This window comes from Erinaceus europaeus, chromosome 3 (assembly GCF_950295315.1).
Source record: "Erinaceus europaeus chromosome 3, mEriEur2.1, whole genome shotgun sequence".
NCBI classification, from domain to species: Eukaryota; Metazoa; Chordata; class Mammalia; order Eulipotyphla; family Erinaceidae; genus Erinaceus; species Erinaceus europaeus.
In genome coordinates this window covers 55116220-55131998 of record NC_080164.1, presented here as the reverse complement: position 1 = coordinate 55131998, position 15779 = coordinate 55116220, and the positions used below count along the sequence as shown (strand labels likewise).

The following is a 15779-nucleotide window of genomic DNA, read 5'->3' as shown; positions in this document are numbered from 1 at the left end:
GAGACCCGCTTCCTCAGAGACCCGCTTCCTCAGAGCCCCGCCCCACTAGGGAAAGAGAGACAGGCTGTGAGTATGGATTGCCATGTCAACACACATGTTCAGTGGGGAAGCAATTACAGAAGCCAGACCTTCCACCTTCTGCACCCCATAATGTCCCTTGGTCCACGTTCCCAGAGGGATAATATGAAAGTTATCAAGGGAGAAGGGGATAGGATACAGAGTTCTGGTGGTGGGAATTGTGTGGAGTTATACTCCTCTTATCCTATGGTTTTTGTCAATGTTTCCTTTTTATAAATAAAAAATCTTAAGTAAATAAATAGGGAGTCGGGCAGAAGCCAGCGGGTTAAGCGCATGTGACGCAAAGCCCAAGCATCGGTGTAAGGATCCTGGTTTGAGACCCTGGATCCCCACCAGCAGGGCGGTCGCTTCACAAGCAGTGAAACAGGTCTGCAGGTGTCTCTCTTTCTCTCCCCATCTACCCCTCCTCTCTCCATTTCTCTCTGTCCTATCTAACAACGATGACATCAATAACAACTACTACTACTACAATAAAAGGGCAACAAAAATAAATATAGTTTTAAATAAATAAATAAACAAATAGAAAGACACCTACAGACCTGCTTCACTGCTTGTGAAGCAAGCCTCTGCAAGTGGGGAGTCGAGAGTTCGAAGCAGGATCCTTGTGCCAGTCCTTGCGCTTTGTGCCATGTGCATGTTTAACCCACTGCGCTACCGCCCAACTCCCGCTTTATTATACCTAGACAATTCCACCATTCCTCAAAGCTCTTTTTTGCTTTAAGAAACAAGAGTGGTCCAGGAGATGGCACACTTGAATCTCAAGCATGAGGTCCTAAATTCGACCCTGACTCTCATGCCTGAGGCTCTGAATTCCCAGTTTCAATCCCCCGACCACCACAAGCCAAAGCTGAGGAGTGCTCTGTTAAAAAAAAAAAGTAAGAAGGGGCCAGGTGGTGGTGCACCTGGTTAAACACACATTACAGTGCACAAGGACCCAGGTTCAAACCCCTCTCCCCCACCTGCAGGGGAAAGCTTCATGGGTGCTGCAGGTGTCTTTGTCTCTCCCTCTCTGCCTCTCCATTCCCTCTCAATTTCTGGATGTCTCTATCCAATAAATAAAAAGCTAAAAGTAAAGATTTAAAAAATAAATAAATGGGAGTTGGGGGTAGCACAGCGGGTTAAGCGCATGCAAAGTGTAAGGACCAGTGTTAAGGATCCCAGTTCGAGCTCCTTGCTCCCCACCTACAGCGGAGTCACTTCACAGGCAGTAAAGCAGGTCTGCAGGTGTCTATCTTCCTCTTGCCCTGTCTTCCCCTCCTCTCTCCATTTCTCTCTGTCCTATCCAACAACACGACATCAACAACAACTACAACAACAAAAACAAGGGCAACAAAAAGGAAATAAATATCAAAAAAGGAAAAATAATAAATAAGAATAAAATATAATGAAAAAAATGGATATCAGAAGCACTGGATTCATAGTGCTGACACCAAGCTCCAGCAATAACCCTGGTGGCAATAAAAAAACAGTTAAAAACTTAAAATTAAAACTGAAGATTGGATATAATCTAAAACTCAAAAGAAAACAAGTTAAATACATACTGATCATGGAAAACTGTCAGAGAAAGGGTGGAGCCCAGCTACTGATCATAAACATTTATACAGAATTGGTACAGATCTACACAAATAGTAAAACTAAGCCAATAAAAAAGTTGACTGGGGGCTGGGAAGTAGCGCAGCGGGTTAAGCACACATGGCACAAAACGCAAGAACCAGCATAAGGATCCTGGTTCAAGTGCTCCCCACCTCCAGAGGAGTAGGTCCACAGGAGGTGAAAGCAGATCTACATGTGTCTATCTTTCTTTCCCCTTCTCTGTCTTCCCCTCTTCTCTCCCTTTCTCTCTGTCCTATCCAACAATGATATAACAACAACAATAACTACAACAATAAAACAAGGGCAACAAAAGAGAATATAAATATTTTTAAAAACAACTTTAAAGGGGGGGGGGGGGTCAGGAAACAACAGCCATCTGGCTGAGCCCAAGTCCCAACCTGCAGGAGAAGCTTCACAAGCAATAAAGCAAGTACAAGTGTGTCTCTCTATTCCTCTTTATCACCTCCTCCCTCTCAATTTCTCTATCAAATAAAAGGGGGAAGAAAAAAAAAAAGGAGTGGTCCGGGAGGTGGTGCAGTGGATAGATAAAGCATTGGACTCTCATGCATGAGTCCTGAGTTCAGTCTCCAGCAACACATGTACCAGAGTGATGTCTGGTTCTTTATCTTTCTCATTAATTAATAAATAAAATCGTTAGGAAAGAAAAACAAAAGATACAAATAAAGTTTATTTCCAATTTAATAAGATTATATAAATGGAAAATCTAGGTTTGGGTGGCATATGGTATAATAGTAAATACGGAAATAGAGCAGCTAAAGAGATGGCACAGTTGTACAGCTAAAGATTTCCAAGTATGGGGGGTTGGTCAGGAACTCAGCAGGTTAAGCGCAGGTGGCACAAAGCTCGAGAACCTGCATAAGGATCCCGGTTCGAGACCCCAACTCCTCACCTGCAGGGGAGTTGCTTCACAGGCGGTGAAGCAGGTCTGCAGGTGTCTTTCTCTCCCCGTCTTCCCCTTCTCTCTCCAATTCTGTCTTATCAATGAACAACAACAACAACCACAACAAGGCTAAAACAAGGGCACCAAAGGGGCGGGGGGCAGGGGGGATTTCCAAGTATGGAGTCTGGAGTTCAAACCTTGGTATTACGTATGCCAGAGAGAATTGAGACTGGAGGGAGAGACAGAGAGGGACAGAGACCTGCAGCAATGTTGACTACAACCCAGGTCCTTGTGCACTGTAATGTGTGCACTCAACCAAGTATGCCACCACCGGGATCCCCTAACAATTTTTTTTGCCTACAGGGTTATTGCTGGGGGTTGGTGCCTGCACCTGGAGGCTGTTATTTCCCCTTTTGTTGCCCTTGTTTTATCATTGTTGTGGTTATTATTACTGTTGTTATTTATGTTGTTGTTGGATAGGACAGAGAGAGATGGAGAGAGATGGGGAAGACAGAGAGGGAAAGAGAGACACCTGCAGACCTGCTTCACCACTTGTAAAGAGATCCCCCCCCAGCAGGTGGGGAGCTGGGGGCTCAAACCAGACTACTTAAGCCAGTCCTTGCACTTTGTGCCATGTACAATTAACCAGCTACACTACCACCCGACTCCCCAATAAATCTTTTAAAAATTAGTAAAACAGAATGGTTTTCTACCAGTCTTCACAGAGAACACTAATTATGACATTCATCCAGGAACAACAGTGTCTTTGTGAAGTCTAGTAGTCCCATGGAAAAGTTCCAACATACCAATGGAACAAAGACAACAAAGTCACTTTACCTGCAACAACCTCTCCTTAGATAAGGCAGCACTGTCATGACATCTTTAAAAATAAAATAAAATGGGAGTTGGGCAGTAGCATAGCAGGTTAAGCGCACGTGGAGCCAAGCTTAAGGACCGACATAAGGATCCCAGTTCAAGCCCCTGGCTCCCCACCTGTAGGGGAGTCACTTCACAAGCAGTGAAGCAGGTCTGCAGATGTCTGTCTTTCTGTCTTTCTCTTCCCTCTCTGTCTTCCTCCTCTCTCCATTTCTCTGTCCTGTCCAACAACAACAACATCAATAACAATAACTACAACAACAATAAAAAACAAGGGCAACAAAAGGAAAATAAATATTAAAAAATTTTTTTTAAATAAAATAAAATAACATTAAAGGCCGGGTGGTGGCACACCTAGTTGAGCACACATGTCACAATGTGCAAGAACAGGGGCCAGGTGGTGGCACACCTGGTTGGGCGCACATGTTACAGTGCTCAAAGACCCAGGTTCGAGCCCCTGGTCCCCACCTGCAGGGGGAAAGCTTCATGAGTGGTGAAGCAGGGCTGCAGGTGTCTCTCTCCTCTATCTCTTCCTTCCCTCTCAATTTCCGGATGCCTCTATCCAATAAATAAATTAATTAATTAATTAAAAAATGTGCAAGAACCCAGGTTTGAGCTGCAGGTCCACCACCTGCAGGGAGAAAGTTTCACAAGTGGTGAAGCAGGGCTGCAGATGTCTCTATGTCCCCGCTTCCCTCTCAATTTCTGGCTGTCTGTCCAGTAAACAAAGATAAAAAAAATTAACTGTTACTTGATAGGACAGAGAAACTGAAAGGGAGAGGGAGAGAAGTACCTGCAGCCCTGCTTCACCACTTGTGAAGCTTTCCCACTGCAGGTAGGAACGGGGCTTGAACCTGGGTCTTTGCACACTAATGTGAGCACTTAACCAGGCCCCCAGTGCCATGACATCTCTGACTTCTTTCTTTCTACATTTATTTAATGAGACAAACATATATGCCAAAATACTGCTTAGTTCTGGCATATCATAGTGCTGGGGGCTGTACCTAGAACCTCAGAGCCTCGGTCATTAAGAATCTTTTACATAATCATTATGCTATCTCTCCAGGCCAGCTCAGACTGACTTCTACCATGGGGCAAAGTAATAAATTGTGATAAATTTGTCCCCCATTTGTATAGGACACTGCCAAAGAAACCAATTTCATTTTGATCCCAGTGAAGCTTTCCCCAGCAGGTGGGGATCAAAGGATTGAACCCAGGTCCTTGTACACTGTAGTGTGTGCACTTAACCAGGTATGCCACCGCCTGGCCCCTTCTTTGCCCCTTTTCCCTCTCAATTTCTCTGTCATATACAATAAAATGGAAAAAATAGCCACTAGGAGCAGTGGATTCATAGTGCTGGCATCAAACCCCAGCAGTAACCCTTGAGACAAAAAAAAAAAAAAAAAAGAATTCAATAAAATCAGAACATACACTAACAAAAATAAAACTTTTTTTTATTTATTCCCTTTTGTTGCCTTTGTTTTTTATTGTTGTGGTTACTATTGTTGTTAATGATGTCATTGTTGGATAGGACAGAAAGAAATGAAGAGAGGGGGGGAAGTCAGAGAGGGAGAGAGAAAGATAGACACCTGAAGACCTGCTTCAACATCTGTGAAGCGACTCCCCTGCAGGTGGGGAGCTAGGGGCTTGAACCAGGATACTTGAACCTGGTCCTTGCTCTTTGCATCACACATGCTTAACCCGCTGTGCTACCACCCGACTCCCCAAAATAGAACATTTTAAAAGAGATAAAAATAAAGAATCAAGTCTGGGAGACAACAGTGGCAGAAATGAAAAACTGAACAAATCTTGGAGCTCAAGAATAGAAAACAGTGGTCTGGGAGGTGGCGCAATAGATAAAGCTCTTGACTATCAAGCGTGAGGTACTGAGTTCAAGCCCCGGCAGTACATGTACCAGAGTGATATCTGGTTCTTTCCTTCCTCCTAGCTTTCTCATCAATAAATAAATAAAGTCTTTAAAAAAAAAAAAACACAAAATACAAATGAGGATCAATGGTGTAGATTTCTAATACTGAAGCAAAAATTCTCAAAATACTAGCCTGCAAATTCACTTGAACATTAAAAGAATCAAAGACAAGTGGAATTTATCCCAAGATACAAAGATGCTTCAGCATGAATGTATGAACAAAGGTGATATACTAACACAACAAAAGATTTTTAAACTTTTATGATCCTCTCTACAGATATAGAAAAAAATAACTGATTGTGGTATAATTCATGATGTAATTTTTTCTTTTTTTTTTAAGACAACTGCAGACCTGCTTCACCACTTGTGAAGCGATCCCCCTGTAGATGGGGATCGGGGACTCGAACTGGGATCCTTAAGGCGGTCCTTGTGCTTAGCGCCATGTGCACTTAACTACCGCCAGGCACCCCCCCTTTTTTTTCTCTTTTTCTATGCCATAATGGTACACCATGACTTTTCTGACCATCCAATATTTGACAAAATTCAACAACCTTTTTCATTACATTCAACAAAGTAGGTGTAATAAGGGCCATTTATGACAGCCACAGCTAAATCATTCAAAGGTAGAAGGTTGAGAGTTCTTCCTTTAATGTCACTAACAAGACAAGTGTTCCCATTAGCAATCACTTCAATTCAACAGTGCTGGAATTCATAACAAAACAAAGACAATGAAAAGGGAAGAAAAGTCATGCAGGTTAAAAAGTAGTAAAACTGACAGGGGTCAGAAGATGACTTAGCCCATAGTACATACACAATGAGCTGGGTTTAAGACCCTGGCAACCACACAGGAAAAGAAACTGCCAAATGATGAGATGCCCTGGGTTCATGGATCACTAGAAGTACAATGCTAAAATGATCAGACTACACAAACCTGTGCATAGGTTCATGCTTAAAAACAAAAGTCTTTATACAGACTATTACATTTAGGTATATTATGTTGGTAATTAAACCTTAGAAACATGTATTTGCCATGGTCCGGGAGGTGGTGCAGTGGAATGGGTTTTCAACCATGAGGTTCAATCCCCAGCAGGCAGCACATGTACCAGAGTGATGTCTGGTTCTTTCTCTCCTCGAATCTTTCTTATGAATAAGTAAATTCTTTTTTTTTTTTTTGTGCCCCTGTTGCTGGGTCTCTGTGTGCAAGTCCACTGCTCCTGGTGGCCTTTTTTTTAAAAATATTTATTTTATTTATTTATTCCCTTTTGTTGCCCTTGTTGTTTTATTGTTGTAGTTATTGTTATTGTCGTTGTTGGATAGGACAGAGAGAAATGGAGAAAGGAGGGGAAGACAGAGAGGAGGAGACAGAGAGGAGGAGAGAAAGATAGACACCTGCAGACCTGCTTCACCGCCTGTGAAGCGACTCCCCTGCAGGTAGGAGCCAGGGTTCGAACCAGGATCCTTATGCCGGTCCTTGTGCTTAACCCGCTGCGCTACAGCCCGACTCCCTGAATAAGTAAATTCTTAAAAAAGAAAAGTAACAACAAAAAAAACATGTATTTGCCTATTTAATACTTCAAAAACAACAAATTACATGAAGCATCCATTTATGAAAAGATGCTTTAGGGGTTCAGTTTTGAATTTCTGAAGAGATCTTCAGAATTTAACAAAAAGCAGGTCTGTGGGAGTATGGACCGACCAGTCAACGCCCATCTTCAGCGGGGAAGCAATTACAGAAGCCAGACCTTCTACCTTCTGCAACCCACAATGACCCTGGGTCCATGCTCCCAGAGGGATAGAGAATGGGAAAGCTACTGGGGAGGGGGTGGGATATGAAGATTGGGCGGTGGGAATTGTGTGGAGTTGTACCCCTCCTACCCTATGGTTTTGTTAATTAATCCTTTCTTAAATAAAAAAAAAAAAGAGCTGACAAAAAAAAAAAAAGCAGGTCTGCAGAGATAGTCCAGCCACCTAGTTAGCTTACTTGGCAGGTACCTATCTTGCCATCTGTGTGACCAAGGTTCTAGTAGTGCCTAGTACACCTTATGTCAGCAGTATGAAACTCGGGGAAGCTTTAGTGCTGTAGTATAAACTTCTTGGGGCCAGATAAATATATAGCTAAAAATGTTAGCAATGAAATCATACATAGGTGAGTCAGAGAGCCAAAAAGGGGTGGGGGGTCAAATTGTTATTAACTTATTTCTGCATTCTATGTTGCCACACTACCCCCCCTTTTTTTTGCCTCCAGAGTTATTGTTGGAGCTCAGTGCCTGCACTACAAATCCACTTCTCCTGGTAGCCATTTTTTCCATTTTATTGGATAGTACAGAGAAATTGAGAGGGGGGATGGGAGAAAGAGGAAGAGACAAAGCAGACCTGCTTCACCACTTCTGAAGCTTCCCCATGGGAAGTAGGAGAAGGGGGCTTGAACTTGGAACCTTGCAATTAGTACTATGTACGTTTAGTAGCTGGGTGTCTGATGGTGCCTGACTGAAAAAAAGCCCATCTTTAACACATCTGAATGTGGGGTGGGGATAGACAGCATAATAGTTAACGCAAAGAGGGAGTCGGGTAGTAGCACAGCGGGTTAAGCACAGGTGGCGCAAAGCACAAAAACAGGTCTAAGGATCCCGGTTCGAGTCCCCAGTTCCCCACCTGTAGTGGAGTTCCTCCACAAGCGGTGAAGCAGGTCTGCAGGTGTCTATCAATGATGATATCAACAACAACAGCAATATAACTACAACAATAAAACAAGTGCAACAAAAGAGAATAAAAAAATATTTTTTAAAAAATAGTTGAGACTCTCATGCCTGAGATTCTAAGATCCCAGGATCAATACACCGCCCCCCCCTTTTATAAACCAGAGCTGAGCAGTGAGTGCTCTGGCAAAAAACAAAAGAACAGAACAGAATAGGACTGGAGAAGACAACATGATGGTTATGCAAGAGACTTTTTCACAACTACAGCTCTGAATTCTTGGGTTTAATCCCCAGCACCACCATAAACCAGAGCTGAACAGTGCTCTGGTGTGAGTGTGTGTCTATCTCATTAAAATAAACATTTTTTCAATAAAAATAAGCCCTTGCGAGGCAGCCCAAAAAAGTGAAACAGTGAATAAAGTCACCATGCAAAAGCAGCCAGACACAATACCAATTAAGACTGTGCTCCAGGTGTGCCTGGCTGTGGCACATCCAGTTGAGTGTACTCATCATCATATACAAGGACTCAAGTTTAAGCCCCAGGTCCCCCCTGCAGGGGGCAAAGTGGCATTGTCTTTTGACAGTCTCCCCCTCTCTACCCCTTCCATTTCAGTTTCTGTATTTATCCAATAATTGAAATAAGTATTAAAAAGGGCTATTTAAAATAAAAGGTATTCCAGGAGATGGGCGGCAATGCAGCAGGTTAAGCACAAATGGCATAAAGTGCAAGGACCAGCGTAAGGATCTGGGTTCCAGCCCCCTCACTACCTGCATGGGTGTCGCCTTCACAGGCAGTGAAGCAGGTCTGCAGGTGTCTTTCTCTCCCCGTCTTCCCCTCCTCTCTCCATTTCTCTCTGTCCTATCTAACAACATCAATAACATGACGACATCAATAACAATAATTACAACAACAATAAAACAAGGGCAACAAAAGAAGGGAAGCAAAAAGAAAGTTAAAAAGTGCAAACACAAGGGCAACACAAATGGGAAAAACAGCCTCCAAGAGCAGAGGATTCGTGGTGCAGGCACCAATACCTAGCAATAACCCTGGAGCCAAAAATGAAAAAATATTAAATCATTACCAAGAAAAAAGGTCTTTGATATGCTGACTCTCTCAAAAGCCTAGACCAGGTAGAACAGAAGCAACCAGTGGCACAGCTATATACAAGATGCTGGGTATTATACAGCAAGTCCTAAAAAAGGGACCTTTCAAAGTTAACCCAATTAACAAATAATGTGATGATATCTATTGTCTTCTTGAACCCTAAGACAGCAGGAACCTCACATTTCCATCATAAAGCCTGTATTTCCCCCAGTCCTGGAACCTTAGGGTGGGGCCCACTTTCCTCCATGCTTCTCTCAGTTCATAGCAAATAATATTGCATCCGTCTACTGCAACCTAATTAACACATGCAACCTAATTAACAGCATGCCACCCCAGCATGCTTCACTTCAGACTGTGTCCAGAGACTTCAGGTGTGGAACGACAACCCTTCAGCTTCATTACTGGGGTGAGACCTTTCCTTTCATAGTATTCTCTAATTCCATTCCAGGTGGTTCACTTCCTAACAAAGTCCCAAAACCTAGATATAGACCAGGTCCCCTGAGATAGAGCATATGTTCACATGTATCCATAAACTAGGGCAAAATACATACCTGAAAGCAGAAATACACAAGAGTCTGCAGTGAGTACCCCCCAACACTTCATCTGCATTATTCCAGCCTTCAAGTCCATAATGGTTCAACAATTTGTTTGGCTTTGTATGTTAACTCTCTTTTCAGCCACCAGGTTCCAGATGCCAGCATGATGCCAACCAGACTTCCCTGGACTGAAGACCCCACCAATGTATCCTGGAGCTCCGCTTCCCCAAAGCCCCACACTACTAGGGAAAGAGAGAGGCAGACTGGGAGTATGGACTGACCAGTTAATGCCCATGTTCAGCAGGGAAGCAATTACAGAAACCAGACCTCCCACCTTCTGCATCAATTACCTTGGGTCCATACTGCCAGAGGGATTAAGAATGGGAAAGCTATCAGGGGAGGTGATGGGATATAGAGATCTGGTGGTGGGAACTGTTTGGAGCTGTAACCCTCCTACCCTACAGTTTTGTTAATGTCTCCTTTTTTAAATAAATTTTTTAAATAATTTTTAATATTTATATATTCCCTTTTGTTGCCCTTGTTTTATTGTTGTAGTTATTGTTGTTATTGATGATGTTATATAGGACAGAGAGAAATGGAGAGAGGGTAAGACAGAGGGGGAGAGAAAGACACCTGCAGACCTGCTTCACCGCTTGTGAAGGGACTCCCCTTGCAGGTGGGGAGCCGGGGTCTCGAACCTGGATCCTTCTGCCGTTCCTTGCACTTTGTGCCACTTGTGCTTAACCCGCTGCGCTACTCTACTCCCTGGGTTTTTTGTTTGTTTTTTTGCCTCCAGGGTTATTGCCAGGGCTCGGTGCCTGCAAGGCGAATCCACTGCTCCTAGAGGCTATTTTTCCCTTTTGTTGCCCTTGTTTATCATTGTTATTGTTATTGCTATTGTTGTTGTTGGATAGGACAGTGAGAAATCGAGGGGTGGTACAGGAGGTGGCGCAGTGAATAAAGCATTGGACTCTCCAGTATGAGGTCTTGAGTTCAATCCCCGGCAGCACATGTACCAGAATGTCTGGTTCTTTCCTCCTTTCTCATTAATATTTTTTAAAATATTTTATTTATTTATTAATGAGAACTATAGGAGGAAAGAGAAAGAACCAGACATCACTTTGGTACATGTGTTGCCAGGGATTGAAATAAGGACCTCATGCCTGAGAGTCTAGTGCCTTAGCTACAGCACCACCTCCCAGACCACTTTTTAAAAAATATTTTATTTATTTATTAATGAGAAATATAGGAGGAGAATAATTTAAAAAGAAAATAAATAAAACGAGACTCCTCCAGGTCTTCAGTCTGACTATGGGTTCTCCGGAGACCTGAGATCTGAGCACACAGCCAAATTCATCTCAGCTGGTAAGTTACCCTCCTCCTCTGCTAAGGACCCATCATGCTACTGTGGTCACTCAACTATGGTAAAGTAACAATGGATCAAGAAGGAATTTTAAATTTTTGTTCCATTCCTTCATTTTTTTACTAAAAAAAAAGTTGTATTTGTGAGTGAAACAGAGACCAGTCGACCATCAGCCTTCTGGCAGAAACTCCCTAGATTGAAGTGTTCTTATGCCTTTATTTTCAGATGAACAGATTTCAGACTGAATTATTGCCTTTCCATAGAGTTTAATGTTAATAAAGAATGTGATGATTTGTATACATAATTATTCAATTGTCAACATTTTACCAATGCATATTTTTATTTTTTAAATTTAAAAAAGGTATTTATTTTTTCCTGAGGAAGATAATTGGAGAGAGGGAAAGAAAAAAAAAGAAAATAAATAAGTCAACAGAGGAGAGGAAGACAGAGAGAGAGAGAGAAAGACACCTGCAGATCTGCTTCACCACTTGTGAAGCATCCCCCCTGCAGGTGGGGAGCCAGGGGGGCTTGAACCAGGACCCTTATGCTGGTGTCTGGTTCTTTCTCTTCTCCTATCTTTCTCATAAATAAATAAAATCAAAAAAAGAAAGAAAAAGTGAATCAGTGCATGGTCCGGGAAGTAGAACAGTGGATAAAGCATTGGACTCTCAAACGTGAGGTCCTGAGTTCAATCCCTGGCAGCACATGTACCAGAGTGATGTTTGGTTCTTTCTCATTAATAAATAAAATCTTTGAGAAAATATACAAGATATCTTGTATACAAAATATACAAGATACTGGGTACTGTATAGCAAACCATAACAAAGGGACTTTTCAAAGTTAACCCAATTAACAAATAATGTGATGATAATATTAACTATTGATTGTCTTTTTGAAGCCTAAGACAGCAGGAACCTCACATCTTCACTATAGAGCCCCTACTTCCCCCAGTCCTGGCACCCATGGATAGGGCTCACTTTCCCGTATGCTTCTCCCAATCCATACCAAATAATATTGCATCCGTCGATCACAACCTAACCAAAGCAACGATTGCCATCTCAACATGCTTCACCTCAGAGTGTATCCAGAGACTTCACGTGTGGAATGACAACCCTTCAGCTTCATTACTCGGGTGAGACCTTTCCTTTTATAGTACACTCTAATTTCATCTCAGGTAGTTCACTTTCTAACAAAGTCCCATAACCTAGACATACACCAGTTTCTGTGAGAGAGAGCGTATGCGCACACGTATCCATAAACTACTGCAAAATATATACCTGAAAGCAGGATTACACTAGAGTTTGCAGTGAGTACCTCCCCAACACTTCCTCTCCACTATTCCAATCTTGGGATCCATGTTTGCTCAACAAATTGTTTGGCTTTGTATGTTAACTCTCTTTTCAATCACCAGGTTCCAGATGCCACCAGGATGCTGGCTAGGCTTCCCTGGATTGAAGACCCCACCAATGTGTCCTGGAGCTCAGCTTCCCCAGAGACACACCTTACTAGGGAAAGAGAGAGGCAGACTGGGAGTATGGACCGACCAGTCAACGCCCATGTTCAGCGGGGAAGCAATTACAGAAGCCAGAACCTCTACCTTCTGCAACCCTCAATGACCCTGGGTCCATGCTCCCAGAGGGCTAGAGAATGGGAAGGCTATCATGGGAGAGGGTGGGTTATGGGGATTGGGTGGTGGGAATTGTGTGGAGTTGTACCCCTCCTACCTTATGCTTTTGTTCACTAATCCTTTCTTAAATTAAAAATTTAAATTAAAAAAAAAAAAAAAAAGTGAATCAGTGCTGGGGGCTGGTGGCGGTGCACCCAGCTGAGTACACACGTGACAATATACAAGGAAGGACCCCAATTCCAGTCCCCAATCCCCACCTTTAGGGGGAAAGCTTCACAAGGGGTGAAGCAGGGCTGCTGGTATCTTTCTCTCCCTGTCTATCTCCCCATCCCTCTCAATTTCTGGCTATCTCTATTCAATAAATAAAGATAATAAAAAAAAAATTAAGGGAGTCGGGCGGTAGCGCAGCGGGTTAAGCGCACGTGGCGCAAAGCCCAAGGACCGGCATAAAGATCCCAGTTCGAGCCCCCTGCTCCCCACCTGCAGGGGAGTCTCTTCACAGGCGGTGAAACAGGTCTGCAGGTGTCTTTCTCTCCCCTCTGTCTTCCCCTTCTCCCTCCATTTCTCTCTGTCCTATCCAACAACAACAATAAAACAACAAGGGCAACAAAAGGGAATAAATAAATAAATAAATAAATAAAACCTTTAAATAAAAAATTTTTTTAAAAAAAGTTTGAATATTATTTAAAAAAAAATTAAGTGAATCAGTGCTGTAGGTGTTTCTCTTCCTCTTTCCCCCTTCCCTTTCAATTTCTATCCAATAAATTTAAAAAATATTTTAATATAACAGTCAGTTTATATACAAAAGACCCTAATCTCACTATCTAGATTTAAACAGTATTAATTTTTGCACTGTTTATTAACATAGAATTCAACTGAGTATTTTTTTTTAATATTTATTTATTCCCTTTTGTTGCTCGTTTTTTATTGTTGTTGTCATTGTTGGATAGGACAGAGAGAAATGGAGAGAGGAGGGGAAGACAGAGGGAGAAAGAAAGATAAGACACCTGCAGACCTGCTTCACCGCTTGTGAAGCGGCTCCCCTGCAGGTGGGAAGCCGGGAGCTTGAACCGGGATCTTTATGCTGGTCCTTGTGCTTTGCACCACCTGCACTTAACCAGCCACGCTACCGCCCAACTCGCTCAACTGAGTATTTTTTTAAAGATTTTATTTATTAATGTGAAACATAGGAGGAGAGATGTACTCTGGTACATGTGCTACCGGGGACTGAACTCAAGACCTCATGCTTGAGAGTCCAATGCTTTATCCACTGTGCCACCTCATGGACCACTCAACTGAAGTCTTAACCTACTGGTTAATGAATAAGCAAATGAAAGTAGTAGTTTTGATAAATTCTACAACTGCATCATACTTCATCTAGAAATTCTCATCACTTCGTTTTTCTCTCTCGCCAGAGCACTGCTAAGCTTTGGTTTATGGTGGTGCTGGGGATTGAACTTGGGAACTTTGGTGTCTTAGACATAATTTTTTGCATAAACATTAAGCTATATATCCAGCCCAGAAACTCCCATTTCTAAATCATTATATTGTTCCAAAAACACTGAACACACATTCTCTTCTAGAACTATTTTTCAGTAACTAAAAAATTCACTCAATATCCACTAACTGTATTAAGTCTATGGAACGGGGGGGGGGGGGGTCGTCAGGCAGTGGCACACAGGGTTAAGCACATATAGTACAAGGTGCAATCACCCAAGTAGGATCCCAGTTCAAAACCCTAGCTCCCCACCTCCGGGGGGGGGGGGGGGGGGGTCGCTTCACAAGTGGTGAATCAGGTGTGGTGGTGTCTATCTTCCTCTCTCCCTGTCTCGCCCCCCTACTCAATTTCTCTGTCCTATACAATAAAAAAATAAAAATAAAAAGACTGGGGAACAATAAAGCATGCACCCTCAATTAAGCAGTTCACTACCCAGTGAGGCAAGCTAATTTGAATTTAAAAAGGGGGCAACTATAATGTGCTCTAAAGATCATAAACCTTGTTTCTTTTTTGTTTTTCTTTCACACTGTTACTCGTGTAGTTCCTATACACAAGAGATCAAATTCAAGGATAAGAAAAGCCTGATAACTGTCCAATTTGAGCATTTAACACCACAGGCACTAGTTTCCAAAAGCCAGTGGGCAACACATAAACCTTTTTGTTTTTTTAACGAGAGCCCTGCACAACTCCGGTTTACAGTGTTGTATGGAACTGAACCTCAGTCTTTGGAGTCTCACGCATGAGATTCTCTTTGTATAACCATTATGCTATCTACCACTGCCCAGCCCTTGCCTCTCTCAAGGGATAGTTAGGGAGCAAAAAATTATGGGGGGGGGGGGTGAAACTAGGTGGTGGTGCACCTGGTTGAACGCATGTTACCATGAACAAGGACCCAGGTTCCAGCCCCTGGCCCCACCTGCAGGGGCAAAGCTTCATGAGTGGTGAAACACAGCTGTAGGTGTGTCCCTTCCTATCTCCCGCTCCACCTAAAATTTCTATCTATATTCAATAATAAATTTAAAAAAATAAAGAGAAAGGGGCCGGGTGGTGACACACCTGGTTGAGCGCACATATTACAATGCTTAAAGGACCCAGATTCGGTCCTCCAGTCCCCACCTGCAGTGTCTCTCTCATCCCAGGTAGTTCACTTCCTAACAAAGTCTCAAAACCTAGATATAGACCAGGTTCCAGGAGACAGAGCGTATGTTCACACATATCCATAAACTAGGGCAAATATACACCTGAAAGCAGTAGTACACTAGAGTTTGCAGTGAGTAACCCCCAACATTTCATCTCCACTATTCCAACCTTTGAGTCCATGATTCTTCAACAATTTGTTTGGCTTTGTATGTTAACTCTCTTTTCAGCCACCAGGTTCCAGATGCCATCAAGATGCCGGCCAGGCTTCCCTGGACTGAAGACCCCACCAATGCGTCCTGGGGCTCCGCTTCCCCAGAGACTCACCCTACTAGGGAAAGAGGCAGACTGGGAGTATGGATCGACCAGTCAATGCACATGTTCAGCGGGGAAGTAATTACAGAAGCCAGACCTCCCACCTTCTGCAACCTACAACTCCATG

At 42.9% G+C, this 15779-nt stretch overlaps 1 protein-coding gene and 1 non-coding gene across 4 annotated transcripts in view; both read right to left on the bottom strand.

Annotated features, from left to right (window-relative positions):
- The window catches only part of USP34 (ubiquitin specific peptidase 34), a 254078-nt gene that overhangs the window by 226920 nt on the left and 11379 nt on the right, over positions 1 to 15779 (bottom strand). The gene's annotated exons all lie outside the window — the stretch shown is intronic.
- Positions 14725 to 14855, bottom strand: LOC132537943 (small nucleolar RNA SNORA13). Its single transcript, XR_009549347.1, has one exon. It is a non-coding gene; the product is annotated as a small nucleolar RNA SNORA13 (small nucleolar RNA).